Here is an 18,481-nt window from a genome sequence, read left to right as displayed (position 1 = left end):
CCAGTTCCTGATGACTGCAAAAACTGAATAATAGTGTCATCTTCCTTTCGGTTATATGAGAGAATTCACAATAGAATTCTTCAAAGTAATCTAAATTCCTCTACCAAGAGTGTCTATATTAATAAGTAAAAATATGAATCTTAATGAGTTGTATCTGTTTCTCTTAATGAAGTTTAGCATTTTAAAATGTCACTTGTCTGACAAGAGAAGACTGTTTCATATCCGAGGGCACAGATAATCACATCCAATTGTATTAAAACACACAGCTAATTAGATGTCTAATTGCTATAGTATCTATTTCTTTCTTCTCTCTGAAGTCTTCGGCACACCCACCACCCCACCACCTTACATTGTGAACTTCAAGTATGGAAAGGAAGAAGCTTACATTTGCTGGTGGAATTACTTGGAATCACAGATGTACATTGAAGCTGGACCCATGTGAGTTCAAGATTTTACACATAATTCAATTTTTTTATTCAAGTGTAAGGCACACATTTGACTGAATAGATTTTTATAAATTGCATAATAATATCACAGTGTGAATACCCCCTCTAAAACTCATGTGAACTTTAACTGATAATGTAGCAGTCTTGCGAGATCAGGCTATTTGGAGATACCAGGTCAGGAGGGCTCTGTACTGAAGATAGATTACAGTTATTATTACCAGGGTGGGACAGCTGTCAAGTGTAGATATTACAAACAAGTTCAGCATCTGGGACTTTCACTTAATCTTATCCTTTCTCCTTCATATGGTCTCTCATTGAGAGACCCTCTGCCTTGTTTGGTTGTTGTAAAAAGTTCTGAGCAGATATCTGTACCTTGACATTGGACTGTTTAGAACAGTGAGAAATATTTATTTATCAAAAGACAATCTACGGTTACTTGTTTTAGTACCAGAAACTAGACTATGACATCATGTAACCACAGTGTAGACAGACAACTGCTTCTGAACCCCTCAGTTTGTCCATTTTTGAGAACAGTTTACCCAACTGCTTAGAGTTGACTAGTATTCTGGCAAAACTTCATATATTGTTTTAACTTGTGTAGATTTTAGGAAAACCAACTCCATAGTACCTTCTTTCTTATGTCTGGATTTTGTCCAATCAGTGTCATGTGCATCCTCCATGCTTTTGTGTCTGTTAGTAACTCGATCATTTTCATTACAGCATAGTAACCTATCACATGAATATTCTACATTTTATCCATCTACATCTTTTTTTCTTGTTTTAATCCCTATGACTGAACAATAACATTCATATTTCCCATGACTCAGAACATCACATTTCAGCACTATCTAGAACTTGAATTTTCTGAGTGGCTAAAATATTGAGCACTAATCACCTTGTAGGATTTTTGATACAGATAGATATCTCAGTGATCTGGACTATCCTATCAACCACCTCCCTCTGAATGTTTCATCAAAGTATTTCTAAAACAAATCAAGAAAAATATCTTTGGGCAAACAAAAGTATTTTAATATGAAAATTGTACTGAAAAATTTTGCCTCACATTCTGACATTAAACATTTTATCTGTCTTGACTCCGTGTATTTTGCTTTGTTTCCTAAGCAGCACGATCTCCCTGCTCTGTACTCAGTCTCATGCACTGCTCTCCTGGTCGGTGGTCATTAATATCACTGATGACCCAGCCCTTGAAACTACTGCCAACTCTAATGTGTGAGATGATTGGCTAAAATTGGAGTACTCTGTCATATTGCTTCTTTATCAGTTCTACCCACAGATGATGATATTGCACTTGCAACCACAAGCAGAGAACTTTCACAGAGAAATTACAATGCCTAAACAAAAGACATAGCAAGAAGAGGAAAACCTGGATTACAAAATTATTTTTACGGCATCAGTTTATTTCTTCAATAAAAAAAATGTAGTCCAAGACTGTGGGAAAACTCCATCACCCTCAGGTAAGCAAAACATAACTCACAAAGAGGGTCTTTTATTTCCTGAGTCCCTTTAGGGGTCGTGATATGTTGTTTTCATTTATGATTCACATTTTCTAGGTGAAATTAGCCTTCTGAGGAGTTTACCTTTAGAAATTACCTGGAAGGCCAGTGAAGTACCAGAAAGGGTTGTAGCTTCCAAGTCCAGTCTTCAGTTCCTGGAAAAGAGTGGCTATGGCTTCTTCTTGGAGTTTACTGTTGGTGTGCACTGGTGATCATGAGCTCTTCTCGCTGGTTGTCATTCTGTACAATTAAGCAAGTGCAGACAAATATCACATTCATCATGGGTGTAGGGTGTATCATTTCAATACATTACAAACCTGGCTGTGTCCTCTTCCCACAGGTGAACTCTACTTAATGCATCATCAGTGATTCAACTTCTGTTTTGTTTAAGGTGTCTATCAGTATCATAAATACACCAAATTTTCCCCTACTGATTCTTCTTGAGGAAGAGCATCAGGTTTTGACTTCAAAATTCTATCTTTAGTTTTCCTTTTTCTTGTGACTTTTAAGCAATATTATTATTAGTCTCCCAAATGTTATATTTAATATTTATAAAATTTCAAAGTTGTGTAGGCTATCCTGTGACTTTTGTAAACAAACACATAACTTCAAAATCTTTCTTTGTAACAATCTCATTTAATGGTTATTAGAAGAAATCACATATGATTGAATGAGCTTTTACTCACAAAGAAGTTTCCCATCTGTATTTAGAGATAAAACTATTTCCATAGATCATTCTTAGCAAGAACCACTTTGTTTTGAGAATATATTGTACTGATGCATCATTCCTGATGTTAGCATGGGATACAGTTAGAAGAGAAATATTTAGTCTAATTGATTAAATTAATCTATATGTTTGGCATTGGCAACAGAACATTTGAAATGTCTTGAAGTAAACAGAGAATGAGTTGAGAATCAGGGGTGAAATCTAGGTGAAATGGCAGAAGAGTGCATCTCAGGCTTATCAATGTTCATAGGAAGCAATAGAATCTAGAGATAACATGTATTCTCAGTGAACTATGTGTATTGGTCAACATTTATAATCACTGTTTCAGATGCCACCTTGTTAGGTCTCAAAGAAACCAAGGACAATTAGCTAACTGAGGTCCCTATTTAATGTATCAGAGTGGACTCTGACTCCCAGGTTCTCCCAGCATCTCTCAGCATCTCAAGTACCTGTAACAGAGTCATCCTGACTGGCATAGCTTGCCCCTTACCCTAAATCTCACCCGCTCCTGAGCCTCGCTTCTCTCCCCTGAGCTTCACTGATTCCTATATAGCCCAGCCATTTTGTCTACCCATCCTCTTGATTCTCACACGCTCTCTTGATCCCTTTGTTCCTCTTCCTTCCTCTCTTACCTCTCATTGCCTGATTCACTCTGGACTTTTTGTAATGCCTTTGGCTGTTTTCTCCCTCATATCTGCAATAAAAAACTTTCTCCTCCACCATATTTAGGAGCAGTCATGTCCTCATTTTTCATTCAATCCCCTGATACTCATTACCCAGCTCCTAGGACTTGCAGAGTCCAATAACACATTATGATGGGAACATAAAGCTTTAGTTTGGTTTCATTCTTAGAATACCCAGAATGGAATCTTATTCAATGTATTTGCTTAGAATTTTAGTATCTTTGGGGTTATAGGATTTTTAATTTATAGATAAAATAATTGCTAGAAAAATCATTGAACAAGAAAATTGTCTTTATTTTCCACATATAAGAATTGTGGTGAAACAATAAATTGTTGGCGAGATATAGGTACTATGAGAACAAAACAAATCAACAACAACAATTGGTTTACTGTTGGTGTGCACTGGTGATCATGAGCTCTTCTCGCTGGTTGTCATTCTGTACAATTAAGCAACACCAATCTGGACTAGCTACATTCCTGAGACACAGTAATTTTGCAGAAATTGTCTGTTCCTAGATTCATTTGCTGGTGATTAAAGACAGACTCTCTATCTCAAGGATCTCCTTCTCATTGCATAGTTAAGAATAGTGAAGCCATGAGAGCTGAGATGCATTAATACCTGATGCATTTACCCCAGCTGTGGCTAGTTATATTTTATGTGCAACTCTAATCCTGTGGGAGCCCTCAGAGGTTTCCTAGTGAGAGCTGAGCTTGCTTTACCCAGCAGGACTGCATAAGAGGATGATTGGACCACGAGCCTGGGTACCAGGTGTTTGGAAGGGTCTACACTTGGCTGTATCTAGCAAGGGGGAGGTCTTTTGCCTAGACCCTTGGTATTGTTATAAAAAGCCCTTTTGAACAAGTTCTAGGCCACTGAGTATTGACTCGGGTCCTCCTGAAGCTATTCTGTGTTTCTGTGTTTCTTCTTGTCTGCTAGGTCTCTCTTTCAACTTAATATCTCTTATCCTTCTCTCCTCAAAAGTACCCAGGGAAAAATGGGGCAGGTCCCCCACATAATCACAAGATTTTTTCATTCATGGTGGTAAAGACCAATATTGGTTCTAAACAGATTTTAGTACAACTCTGTTAGCTTCTGAAATATATCTCAATTCTTGGATATCTCCATCTTACTTATATAATCTTATTGTTGTAGTGTTTTTCTTTTTTTTTTCTGAAATAGCATCTCATCTTGTAGCTGAGGTTGATCTATAACTCACTATGTAGTCTAGGTTGGCCTCAACTATATGTTGATCCTCCTCTCTCAGACTCTTGAATGCTGACATTATAGGCATGCACCACCACATCTGCCTCTTCCTTGTATATCCTTGTAACTTCAAGAAGCCAATACAATAAATGTAGCCAAATTTCATTTATAAATAATTGAGGTTGTTTCCATTTGAGGACATACTTTTGTGCTGAGAGGCAAGGCCTAGCAAGGTAGTTACTGTACCACACATTTGAGAAATAAGAAGTCTAAGGTTTGATGAGGTTATATGACTCACTTACAGACTTTGGATTAAAACATGGGAGAAAGAGCAGGGACTCTTTTCTGTGGTCTGTTGGGCATTAATATTGGTTGTCATCTTTTAAGCCTCTAGTACTGTGTTTAGTACTGCTATTGCTTTACATTATTGTTGTTATTATAGGAAAATTATTATTAAATTATGGATCCCTTGTAATGTACCAGAAACAGTGTTTGATATACTTTGTTTTAATTATTGCAAAAAAAAATCACAAGGTAATGGCTGCACAAGATGCTAAGAATAATAGTTGAGGGCTCAACCCTCAATAAGACCTGTATACCATACTGTCTAAGGTTCAGGGACTACTTCAGAAGAGGGGGCAGAAATAATGCAAGAGTTAGAGGATAGGAAGAAGGGCTGGGAACTGTCATTTTCTAGGCACGGCAAGGTCATTGCAGACATGAACTCACAGTAGCTAGAGTGGTTGGCTCTGAGCTATTTGCTACTAGTGGATTCTGGGAGAGGGGAGTCCTTGTCTTCAGCTGTGTATCCACTGGGACACCCACTGACTCCAAAGGATAATTCTAATCCCCTTGCCACCAGCAGTCCTGGTTAAATTTGGTGGGCCACAAAACAAAAAGTCATGAATGTGGGAAACAGATTTGTAGGATGGAAAGGGGAACTAGCAGAGACAGGAAGGGGATGAAAGAGTGGGAGGCATAATTAGAATGCCTTACATGCACAGGGGAAATTGTCACAGAAACAAATTAATAATTAAAAACTCATGAGGTAAGATGGTATTAGATGTTTCTCTTTCTATTTTAGATTATGTGCCATATGCTTTTGGTAGGTAAATGAAAATATTTAAAATTTGTACTTCTAATTAAAATTGCTTATTTTTATAGTTTCCTCCACAGCTTTATGTTTTAGAAAAATACCACATTGTGACAATTTTTTCAGATACGATATTGAACATTTTAGCAAACATACACCTAGCTTATTAGACATTCTTTCCAGTTATTTTGGGATCCTCAAGAACAAAACTGTATTAATGATGTGGCTTTTATATCCCCTTTTCCCAAAGGTAATGAAAGCAGTAATCCATCATCGACTCTCATTTGCTGCCCTCAGTAACTTAATTTCCCACTCCAACTTAGAATGGTTTAATTTCTTTCTCCATTGATCCTTTGTTCTTAAGGAAAATGGATTTTGCATCACTGGGAGATAGTTTTGTGTATTTCAATAGCTGCTTATTAGCTATTTACAATTTTTCTCTCATTTTGAACTCAAAGTATGTTCACATATATCTTGTGTGTTTTTTAAATAGAACTCATTATTTTTATTACATTTTTTCTCCCTTTTCCTTGCTAAGCACAAACGTCCAGAAATACGCACCAGCACAAAACAGATACAGGAAATGTGATATTTGCTTTGCGTCCTCTTGAAAGAAGCCATTTTCCCTTTAAATTAAAGTAGCTTTTGTTCTTACCAGTGCAGATGCTCAATTCTCCAACATGACTTTACTTATCTTCAAGGTTGGTCATTCCAAAATTATAAGGTTTATTTTGGTACTAAGTAGTTTGCGATTTTGATTTCTAGATTACTGTATGTCAAATTTAATCATAATACTGTCAGCTAGTCGAACGGCTCAAATACATTTTTCTGCTTCACTGGTTTTTTCCCTCCATTCCAGTTTAAGCCATCATTCCCTGTGGGGGATTTGACAGACAAATTCCCACAGCATTGGACAGAGTCATCATTCTCGTATCTGTTTTAAGATGTGGTTTTAAACTGATATAAAGATGATTTCAGTTTCTTATATTTTTGTGTTTCTGTCTTTATTGTTTTAACTATACAGAACTATTTAGGAAATAATTGAGAAATTAATTGATAATGTTAAAATCCTCCTCTGACATGTGGATGTAGAGAAAGTGATTTGGAAAACAAATCAAGGGAAATTTAGTTTTTAAGTAAATGGTATTTGCTTTTGCTTTTTTAAAAATAAGGACTATTGAGAGGAGCACAATCATATATTTGTTTTAATTATACATATCTAATTAAATATTGACAAGTAATTCTGGCTACTGAATTACGAAGAAAATCTTTCCAACACAGACGGCATCCATTAGATTTTTCTCTCTTGTAGTTTCTTTGAAATGGAAGGGAGGGAAGTTCTCAATTATTCACTTTTTTTGAATATGTGTTTGTATGTACTTGGTACATGTGGGCAGTTGCATCAGAATATACTGAAGAAGCCAGAACAGGCCTGGAACCTCCATTTTTCTGGGCTCATTCAGTACACTCAGACACTCAGTGTGTGTGGATGCTTATCCAACTCCATATTCATGCTAGGAGGAATGTCGAGAGCCATACAGAGTAAGTGATTTGGGAGACTGAGTAGCTGCTGAGGCTGGAGTCTTTTGGCCTTGCAGCTTATATCTCCTGGTGAAAAACTCATGCTAGAGACCATATAATTATTATGGTCCTGAGAAATATTCTGGAATATGCTGACCTGTTCAGCTTCTCTGAACTCCTGGCAATTGTCTTTAGCCTGTGTGTTAGTTTTATGACATTCTCAGTGCTTTCTAATAGATTCCATGTTGTTTTAGGTTGTTTCCAATTAGAACTCTGACAAGCAATGCTCTCACCCTGCTCCCTACCTCTGTAAATACCTTCTGAATGTCTCTTGTTCCTTCCTTGTATTGGTTTGCTTACATTATTTCAGCCTGTTTCTCTATTTTAATTGCCTGCACCAGATGTTCTAATCAAACAGCCTGTTGTGTTTTGTTTTTAAATTCTTTCTCATAGCTGAAGGAACTTGGTTCAATCCAGAACTCAAGAGATACCCAACAAAGAGCAAATGGTTTTGGATTAGGTAAGAGTGATATTGTAAATTAGACGCATCCAAGGGTATATGAGTGAAAGTCATATATATAAATTATAGTTCCTTCCCCTGAATGGAAAGCATTGAACTTCATTTCCTCTTCTTATACCTTTTTTCACTTGCTGAAATGTATGTAGGACAATGAGTCCATATGTAAAAGTATGTGAGTCTAGCATCCTAAGGTCAGCAGATTGGGTTTAGTGTAGGTCAGGGCCTTTGAAAATTAGAACAGAGTTATTGTATTTCTTTAGTTATGAGGTGATGGGAGCATTCCTTTGAGTTAGAAGGACACAATACAAATGGTATGCTACTTCAGCAAAATCTTAATCATGACCAGCCATCTCTGGCAGGTTTTACAGAGATATTTCAGTGGTTACTCTTTATTGTCAATGAGAGTAGTTTTAGAATTCCCTAGGACACATACTTATGGGCATGTCTGTGAGGGTGTTTACATAGAGAAATAACTAAGGACCTGTTCTGAACATAGACAACATAGGCTCACGATCTTGCAACTCATACTGAACAAAGTAGGGGAAAAGGCCAGCACTCCTGTCTGTTTCTTGTCTTAGTTAGGGTTTCTATTGCTGTGAAGAGACACTATGACTACAGCAACTCAAATAAAGTAAAACATTTAATTGGGGTAGCTTACAGTTCAGAGGTTTAGTCCACTATCATTATGGCAGGACATGGAGGTATGCAGGCAGACATGGTGCTGGAGAAGGAGCTGAGAGTTCTACATCTTGATCCACAGGCAACAGAAAGTGAACCGTCCTCCATGCTGGGCATAGCTTGAGCATAGGAAGCCTCAAAGCCCACCCCCACAATGGCACACTTACTACAATAAGGCCGCACCAACTCTAACAAAGCCACACCTACTAGTGCTACTCCCTTTGGGGGCCATTTTCTTTCAAACATTCACACTTTCTGATCCCCTGAGATGTAAGCAAACACCTGCTGTACTCTCTCTCTCTCCCTGATTAATGTAGACAGATTTTTCTTTGGGCTGCTAGCTCACAAAAAACTGCATGGAGACTTATCTTAAATTGTGAAAGCTCAGTCTATAGCTTAGGCTTGTCACACTACCTCTTTCACTTAAAGTAACCCATTTACATGGATCTACAATTTTGCCTCATGGCTTTTTACCTCTCTTCCACCTTGCACCTCCTGTTTCCTTTTTGTGTTCTTTAACATCTCTCTCCACCTAGATTCATCTCCTCTTCTCTCTTTGTCTGGAAGTCCCACCTAACCTTCCTGCCTAGCTATTGTCCATTCAACTCTTTATTAAACCAATCAGAAGGTGTCTTGGCAAAGACACTTCTTGACTGTGTACAAAGAGATGATTCCACAACACGTGAACATACCATGCCTTTCCTGCCATGGTAGGATTATATGTCCTTTCTCCCTCAAGTTGGTTCTCCTCAGGTATTTTGTCACAACAACATGAAAAGCAACTAATACACATACAATTTTCCTTCATTCTGATCAAATGAGTATCTTTTGCAAGAAACTGTAGTCTCCTATATCATTCCCTAATTTCCGACCATTCCTAATTCCCCTCTATACTTTTGAATGGTGGTGAGCACACCTTTTCAGTGTGCCTTTTACATTATATTTTACTTCTATTTACCTCCATTTGCCTTGCCCTCCCCTGGGAAAACTTCACACAATTATTTTATTTTGGAAATTACACTGTTCTACATACACCGTTTGTTCTCCTTCCCTTCTTGGGTTGGCTTGGCCTTTTATCTCTAGCCCATCTCCCTGTTTTCTTTGTGCTTGGTTTTCTAATCATACAGAATATCTGAACATTCACTGCATTTGTAGTTCTTCATATGCAATTTCTTAGCCTTTTGGCTTTATTGTGTCCCTTAGTGTGTGTGTGTGTGTGTGTGTGTGTGTGTGTGTGTTATTTTGCTACTACCAATATCCACCTTTGAAACTTGGAGTAAAGTGATCCAAATGGAAGTGAGGCAGGGCCAAAAGATACAGAAAATATGGTGACATGAGAAAAGAAAGGAATGTTCTGAAGTTTGATAAAAGCCTCTCACAAACAAGGGCCCCAATACCATTGACACTTGCTGGAATGACAGCTGACATAGAGCTAGTATTCCATTCATGTATAGATATTGCATGTTAAAGTAGCAACAAGGGGCTGGAGAGATGGCTCAGCAGTTAAGGACACTGGCTGCTCTTCAAGAGGACCTGTGTTCAACTCCCAGCACCCACATAGTGGCTCACAACCATCTTTAACTCTAGTTTCCATTCTGGCCTCTCTGGGAATTGAACATACACACATGTAGGCAAAACACCCATACATATTAAATTAAATTAGTAGTGACATGTGTGTAAAGCCTGATATATATGACCTTAGATGGGGTCTCATTCCTCTAATCGATATTGCCTGAGAACCCGAAACAAAACTTGACATTGTTTGCACCGGGATGTCCTGAATTCCTGTGGGTTAGACTTTTACCTAATCAACCACAACCCTGTCCATGGCTACTTAGGAACCACCCTGTTAGATGTAGCCTCAAACCTTACTAAATCATATATATATATATATATATATATATATATATATATATATATATATATATCAGTGTCTGCACATTCCCATGAGTAGTTAAAACTATACTACCACTGACAGAAGGAGTCCCAGATTTTGTAAAGTATCAAAAATATCATAGCATGCTAATGAGCTGTAACAAACACACGTATACCACCAATGCCATTCATTGTCTCTTTCAACTAAAATTTGGCGTATTCTGTAGGCTCCATTTCCTAGGATATGGAACAGAATCACCACAAGAGCAACCTAAATGCCGGCTATAAAGAGGGGACAGTGGGTTCACTGTTACTTAAAGTTCTCTGAGCATGTCTCAAACTTGTCTCAGAATGACTAGCAGATATTTCCCCCAGGTGACACATGTCCTGTGTGGAGTTGTTGGCCAGCTTACTGGTATCAATCATCCCTAGGTTGAAGAGGTTGAGGTGCTTAATTATGAGGTATAGTGATTATTAATATAATCTAGTACCAGTGATTATTTTAATATTGTCTATATAAATTTAAATGCCTCTTGTTACCTCTATCCACATAGTGAAAATTGTTGGTATATGCAAATGTGTTCCACTGTAAAAAAATTCACTAATAACAAAAAATAATCTTATTTAAATAATATAAAAACATTTCTTGAATATTTAAAGACCATTAGCTAATGAACATTTAAAAATAAAAAGGCTCTGACACTTTTAGAAAAAAAAGTTATTTGGTGACAGTCTCTGATGAAGTTTGAATTGAGTGGAGAGGTTTAATTTTTCAAAATAATGGTGAGCATGGCTAATTCATAATAAGTTTAACAATGCTGGGCTCTAAGCTGTTAAATAATTGTAGCTGGATTGCTGATTGGCTTTACTGGATCTGAGAAGGACCTTTAATGTACTTAATATTTTGCTGGAACATAACTCAGTCTCAATGACTTTGAAAGGAACATTAATAGTTTTCTGAAAATATAACCTTGAAAATTAAATCCATTATATATTTCCAAGATTATGGATGAAACTGCTCTGTCAAATAAGTCATTACATTAGCATAATGAGGTGTGAGGGGAGGTATAAGTGGGAAACAGCAAGCAAAGGTACTTTGTACCACAATTTGTCTACATTTAACCAAAATGACCTTTAAAAGCAGAGCTGAAGGGTCAGGTTTATCATCACTTTTGCAGCCTTCAGGTAATATATTTCTATTTAGCAGAACAATTTACTGAAAATTGCTGTAGTAAGAATTATGCTTCATCCAGCTCCCTACCTGTAATACATGAGGTCTGAGGAGAAGCAACTTCCAATAACAGAGGTTTGAGGCCATTGCTTCCCTGAAGCAAAACTCTTAACGTAACAGAAGGCTATATTGCTGCACTCCCCAAATAGGTATGCATCCTGGAGCATGCATACACTGAAAAAGAGAAGATAAAGATACTAAAGGAAGCAGCATGTTGTCAGTGTTGGCTTTACTGAGGCTACCAAATGTCAACTTGCCTGGACATCCTGCTTTGAATGTATTTTTTAAGCCTGTGTAAAGACTAACATATACACAAAATCACATAAAATATTCAACTGAAGATACTGAAGTTATTGAGTAAATTTTTTTTTCATTTTTGGTATTTAAAGGAGCATTTCCCCCTGGTAGTCTGGATATTTTTTGACTTAAAAAATTTCTCTCAACTTTAAGGATAGCAAAAGGAAATAACTCCCACCAGTATCTGACAATGACAGTCATCATTAAATATTTGTCGAGTGAATACTGAATGTATGGGCATTGATTACCTTAAAGACAAAACATAGACATTGGTGTTCACAGATGATGTTAGTTAAACAAATGACAGAAAATCATTTTGGGCAATGAATTATAATCATTTTTAAGATTTTACCATTCTGTGAAACTGATATGAGGAGTATCTTCCCTTCTATGAGTTATACTCATAAAACATCAGTTTCTTTGGTTCATCAGAGACTTTTAAAAGAGGACATCATTGAAACTGGTATAGTACACTGTAATGGTGCTGATGATGGGGATACAGAAGATATGGAAAGGTGGTTCTCCTAGACCTTATTGGCAGGTTTTCCAGGTAAGAGTTAACTTATTATTATGGATGACAAGGCTGTGTTGGTCACAGGTACGTTGCACCAACATGTTCCTGAAATGAAACATCTTGAAGCACTTGAAGTACAGTAAAAATTTTACTGTGAAACGTAAAAATATAATACAAACCAGAGAACAGAAGGAAAGCCAAATATAATTGGTATATAATTCAAAGAAATTGTCACCAGACACTACCCTTCTTACTGGGTGGTATAGCTTGGAAGTCAAGGTGGTATCAGGTAAAGTAGATTTGTAATTTCACAAGCTATAGAAACACCATGGTGTGTATAGCAACAAGAAAAAATAATTATAAAAAATAAGGCATTAACATTTACAATTACATGACACAAAATGTCTTTTGTATTTTGCATACTGACATGAAACAGTGACACTCCATTGTGGGTTTGGGTTTTTTCAATTAATATAACAATGTCAGTAAAAATTATTAACTGTGTTAAAATTCATAAGTGAGTTTGTCAAAGATGTCTGAAATACCAACACTGTTTTCTCTCTTTATATTTCTATATACTTTCTTCATTAGAAGTGATAAAAGTAGAGAATAAGGGATTAAACAATGGTGACCAGTCGGCTCTTTTGCCTCTTAGACATCTTATAATCTGATGAAATAATGGGGTTATTTTATTTAAACCTGTAAATAATCTACATAAATATTTTCTCAATCCTAGATGATATATCAGTGATCTGAATCATTTTACATAGTCCTATGAAGGTTGCTTCCAGTCAGAGGATCTTAAACAGATTTTCCCAAGATCACAGGAAACAGACTTTGTGTTAGTATTAATTGTGACACAAACCACGGAAGCTCTTCCCAAGAGCCATAATGTCAAGAATAAAATGTTCTTTGAAATTTTCTTTCTGATTACTTCTTGGCAACTACAAGAGTATGACCAATGAGCACTTTCTGTTCATTAAGAGGACATAACAACAGGCAGAAAGTGAGAGTCATTATGACTTTCTTAAATAGCTTCCATTTGCACAAACATGTAATACATCCTACTAGATGGCATTGTTCGAATTGGCTGCTCCTTCATTTGAGAACAGTTGGTATTTCACTTTTATAATATTTTTTTATCTGATAATACAGAATTATGGTAAGAGAAGAAATAAATTATTTTCATGGTATTCAAATGATCTTCGAGCAAAACTAAAATTATAGTTTACTAACTCCCCCAGAGTGCAGTGGATCCAGTACTGTTCCTGCAGCATTTTGCAGAGGGTACCATTCGCTAGAAATCTAGAAACATTCATGGATGATCAATAGAAGCTCTTAAAAGAACTGAATAGCATTTTAGTTTTATTATCCTAAAGGTACAGACTTAGTAAAGATTTACTTCTTTTTCATAGTGGATGTAGCTGAAGTTTTCCTGTGCTTGCCTGGCACCAAGGTCCCACAGCCACTTATAAAATTCCTATGTCCCACCTGGTCCTGCAACTGCTCAGACACAGGTAAACACACAGAGGCTTATATTATTTATAACTGCTTGGACATTAGCTCAGGCTTATTATTGACTAGCTCTTACACTTAAATTAACCCATTTCTATAAAACTATACGTTGCCACTTGGTTTGTGGCTTACCAGTACTTTACATCTTGCTTCTCCTGGTGGTGGCTAGCAGCGTCTCCTCTGCTCTGTCTTTTTCCTTCCTCTGTCTAGTTAGAATGTCCCACCTAACTTTATTCTGCCTCATTATTGGCCAAAGAGCTTTATTTACCAACCAATCAGAGCAACACATATTCATAGCATACAGAACATCAAGTGGAGACGAGTACTGAAAAAATGCAATTTATAATTTTCAAAATGAACCTGAGAAAATCCTGTATTAGTGGTAACTAGTCTACTGGAAAGAGTTGTATGTCTAGAATCTAGAGATTATTCTACTAAGAAGTAACACAAAGCCGGGCAGTGGTGGCGCACGCCTTTAATCCCAGCACTCGGGAGGCAGAGCCAGGCGGATCTCTGTGAGTTCGAGGCCAGCCTGGGCTACCAAGTGAGTCCCAGGAAAGGCGCAAAGCTACACAGAGAAACCCTGTCTCGAAAAACCAAAAAGAACCCCCCCCACAAAAAAAGAAGTAACACAAAGATGGTTGCTTATGTTGTAATAACTTGCATTGCACCATTTTCATAACTTGTCAAATGAATATGACATAATCACCCTTTTGTATACTAATTCACCCAAATAAGATTTTCCAATTACTACATAAATGTTAGGCAATAACTTTGTCTCCACACAAAGCTCATGACTAAATTCTCTTTAGAACAGAGCGATTTGTTTTAGATTTAATTTTCAGTTCTTATTTCATTTTATGACGTTTTATTGAAAATAAAACAAAATTTAAATTAAATGCATTAAAAAGTCATTAATATCTATATTACTTATATTTAAGTTGCATTTTAGTTCTCTATCTTGTTTATCTTTATAGCAAAACAAACAGTCATGGACCTTAATTCTACATGATAACTACAGGCAATTGAGTAAAGCAGGGAGCAGGTGGTCTTCCTCAGGGAAAAGCACAACAATTGGTTGTGTAATGCCAAATGATCAGCCTTGCAACCTACATACTTGAGACCTTATGTAGATTGAACAGGTTATATTTAAGAATATATTTGTATATATGTATATGCATGTAATAACAATTAATGAAGAAAAAAGTTCATGAATTTAAACGAGAGCAGAGAGGGGCCTATGGAAGGGGTTGGAGAGAGAAATACTGTAATTAAATTATAACCTCAAAAAAAAAAACCCTGAAAATTTGAGGGCTAGAGAGATGGCTCAGTGGTTAAGATTCCTGGCTTCTCTTTCAGAAAACCCAAATTCCACTCTTAGCACTTGCAAGAAAAACACCTAAAATAGAAAATATATACATATAAAAATACAAACAAATGTGAAAATTTCTTGCTTCTTATATAGAATTTCTCATTAACTAAGAATAAGGAAATTACATTGTAAACTGCTAATTATTTGTAGTTACTGGTTTATTGGTGTTAAGGAATACCATGACCAAGGCAACTGTTTGCTTACAGTTTTAGAAGGTTAGTCCATGATTCTCAAGGTCAGGAAGCAAACAGGCATGGTGTTGGAGCAGTAGGTAAGACATTTATATCCTGACCTTTGTTGTAGTAGAGAGAAACACTGGGCCTAGCTTGAGCTTTTGAAACCTCTAAGACCACTTACCAGTGACACACTTCTTCCAACAAGGACACACCTATTCCAACAAGGCCATACCTCTTAATCCTTCTCAAACAATTCCACTCTTTGGTGACTAAGCATTCAAATATATGAGTCTATGGGGGACACTATCATGGAAATCACCACATTCCACCCCTTATTCCATATAGGCTTTAGCCATATTAATGTAAAATGCATCTAATTAAGCTTCAAAAGTTTTTATAGCTTTCTAGTGTCAACATTATTTAAAAGTCCAAGGTCTTTTCTTCTACCCCAAGGCATTCTCTTAACTATAATGCCCTGTAAAATCAAAACCAAAAAGAAGATCACGTAGGGCCAACCTACAATGGCCCAGAATATACATTACTATTCCAAAAGGGATGCAAGGTGTCATAAAGAGGAAATACTGGACCAAAGGAAGCCCAAAACCCACAGGGCAAACTCAGCATTCTGCATCTCCGTGTCCAATGTCAAAGTGCTCTTCAGATCTCTAATTCCTTCTAGCTTTGCTGTAAAACACTTCTCTTAGGCTGTTTCCATATCCTGTTAGCAGTTCTCCTTGGCAGGTATCCCATGACTCTGGCATCTCCAATATCTTAGGGGTCTCCAGCAAAATCCAGGCTTTCCCTTCACAGCTTCATGCAATACTTCTCTGTGCATCCATGCAGGGACTGCTCTGCCAAACTCCTGGCTTCAGCAGCTTTCATTAACCATGGAAGAACATTCCATAACTGCTTTTCTGTATCCTTGACTCTAGGGCTAGAACTACATGGCTGGAGGTGCCAAATTCTTCTGTTTGCTTGGTTGGGAACTTGGCCCCTTCCATAACTTGTGTTTGCATAAGCTTTGACCTGTTGATTGCTTTGTAGGGCAAGGAAATTCCTCAGGCTTGTTCCTTTCACAGGTTGCTGAATTATCTGGCTGGTATTTTGCCACTGTCTTTATTCCATTTAGCATCAGGATTTTCTTTAAACTTTTTATCCCCTTGAGCATAAGACTTGGCTCAAACGTTACATTTTTTGATGCTCTTTTTCTCCCCAAACTGTATATTTTGTATTTCTCTTTGCCCCATCTGCTTCTTTTCATTGTAGACCTATATAACAGTGATCACTACTAACCATGTGACAGAGCCATTACTAGACTGTCTTGAAATCCCATTTGCCATCGACATTCATCTAAAACTCTCCAATTTAACCTCTGGAAAATTTTAAGGACATGGACAAAAAGGAGGCCACACTCTTTACCAAAATATAGCATAAATGATCTCCAATATTTTTCTTTTCTGATGTCTTTTGAGCCAATTTATCATAATCTAAATTGCTTTCAGCACTATTGTCTTCTATACTCCTACTAGTGTGGCCTATTAAGCCCTACTTAAAGCATTCAGTACCTTTCGAATGTGGAAGCCTGTCACAGCAATACCCCAGTCCCTGGTACCAACTTCTGTCTTAATAACTGTTCTATTGCTATTAAGAAAGAACATGACCAAGACAACCCTTTAATAGAAAGCATTTAATTGGGAGTTACTTACAGTTTCAGAGGGTTTCATGATCCTCATGGCAGGAATCAGACAGGCATGGTGCTCAAGCAGTAGCTGAGAGCTTCACATCTGATCCAAAGACAATAGGCAGAGAAAAAGACACTGGGCCTGGTGTGAGCTATTGAAACATTAAATCCCACCTTCCAGTGGTATATTTCCTCCAATAAGTACACATATTCTAATCCTTCTCAAACAATTCCACTCTCTGGTGCCTAAAAATTCAAATATATAAACTTATAGGAGACATTCTCATTCCAACCACCACAGTCCTCTTCTAAGATCCATGAGACCTCATTAGCCAGGTGTCCAGTACCTGGCATGGCTTCCCTCCTTTTGAGTGGGTCTTATGTCCAGTTTGAGAACTGTTGGTTACTGTCAAGATATGAACACCATGATTGCATCCTTAGGGTTACCATGTTATGTCATTATTGTGGTTCATAAACATCACAGCTGAGTAGAACTAATTCCTTGCCGCTCTTTAATATTTAGTTGTATATCCACAGATAAGTATAGATCTCAACCTTCATCAAAGAAACTTCTCTTTGTGCAGGCAAAGACCAATTTAAAAAAACTATAAGAGAACAAGTGATTGTGGTGCCCAACTCCAAAATTATGTTCATATAATTTTGTATAATATGTATGCAACACAATTCCTCCATCCAAGACACAAAGAACATCACAGAAAGATTATTGGATCCAGAGGGTCAGGAAATCTTCTAAGAGATTCTGTCTCTCAAAAATTCCAGGGAAGCTTTACCTATGATAACATTTACTCTGTGCCTTCCTAAACAAGACCTGAACCGGAACACCACCAACAAACATGCTGGTGTGGAAGAGAAATATCAAGAGGTCTCTAGACGAAGGACTACAGATAACTAAGGACTGCTGAGATAGAGAGAATTGGTCCCTTCCAGAAAGGAGCCCCCTAATTAGTTATTCAGTACCAAGTGGTTACAGGGAGCAAGGGGCTAGGGGTATGTGGGAGGAGTTGGAAAGAGGAAAAGAAAGGAGAAAAAAGATGTAAATATATTTTAATTTAAAAAGTTAAAAATAGCACTTTAAAATCATTTGATTTTAACCTCACCTTAGAAACATAATGTTTTATCTTAACAGGTCCCACATGTTTCAAACATTCAAAAACATCCTTACATCACAAAGAAACTATTACACTTTAAAAAGCAAAACTAATTTCATTGAGACAGAATTAAACAATAATAGGAAAAGAGTCAGCATGTTGGAAATTAATCAACATGATTCTGTGTAAGCCATAAGGTTAAAGAGAAAATCTCAAGAATAAGAAAATATTTTGCCAAAATATGTTTGCCAAAAGTAACCAAAAAAAAAATCCCATATATCAAACCCTGAGTGGTGAGAGCAAGGCATTGTACAAATGGATATTT

The 18,481-nt window shown here is 37.0% G+C and overlaps 1 long non-coding RNA gene across 2 annotated transcripts in view; it reads left to right on the top strand.

Annotated features, from left to right (window-relative positions):
- LOC131918828 (uncharacterized) overlaps positions 1-12,333 on the top strand; it is a 30,507-nt gene extending 18,174 nt beyond the window's left edge. Inside the window, exons 1-4 of one of the 2 annotated variants that reach the window (XR_009381096.1) lie at positions 78-438; positions 1,729-1,921; positions 7,642-7,708; positions 12,222-12,333. This is a non-coding gene — a long non-coding RNA (uncharacterized LOC131918828). Of the gene's footprint in view, positions 1-77; positions 439-1,728; positions 1,922-7,641; positions 7,709-12,221 lie in introns of those variants that run through there. The other variant, XR_009381097.1, reaches the window with a different exon arrangement.
- Positions 12,334-18,481: the final 6,148 nt, after the last annotated feature.

This window comes from Peromyscus eremicus, chromosome 8b (assembly GCF_949786415.1).
Source record: "Peromyscus eremicus chromosome 8b, PerEre_H2_v1, whole genome shotgun sequence".
In the NCBI taxonomy this organism is placed as follows: domain Eukaryota; kingdom Metazoa; phylum Chordata; class Mammalia; order Rodentia; family Cricetidae; genus Peromyscus; species Peromyscus eremicus.
The sequence above is the reverse complement of the archived record's forward strand: the minus strand, read 5'-3'. Positions and strand labels throughout refer to the sequence as shown.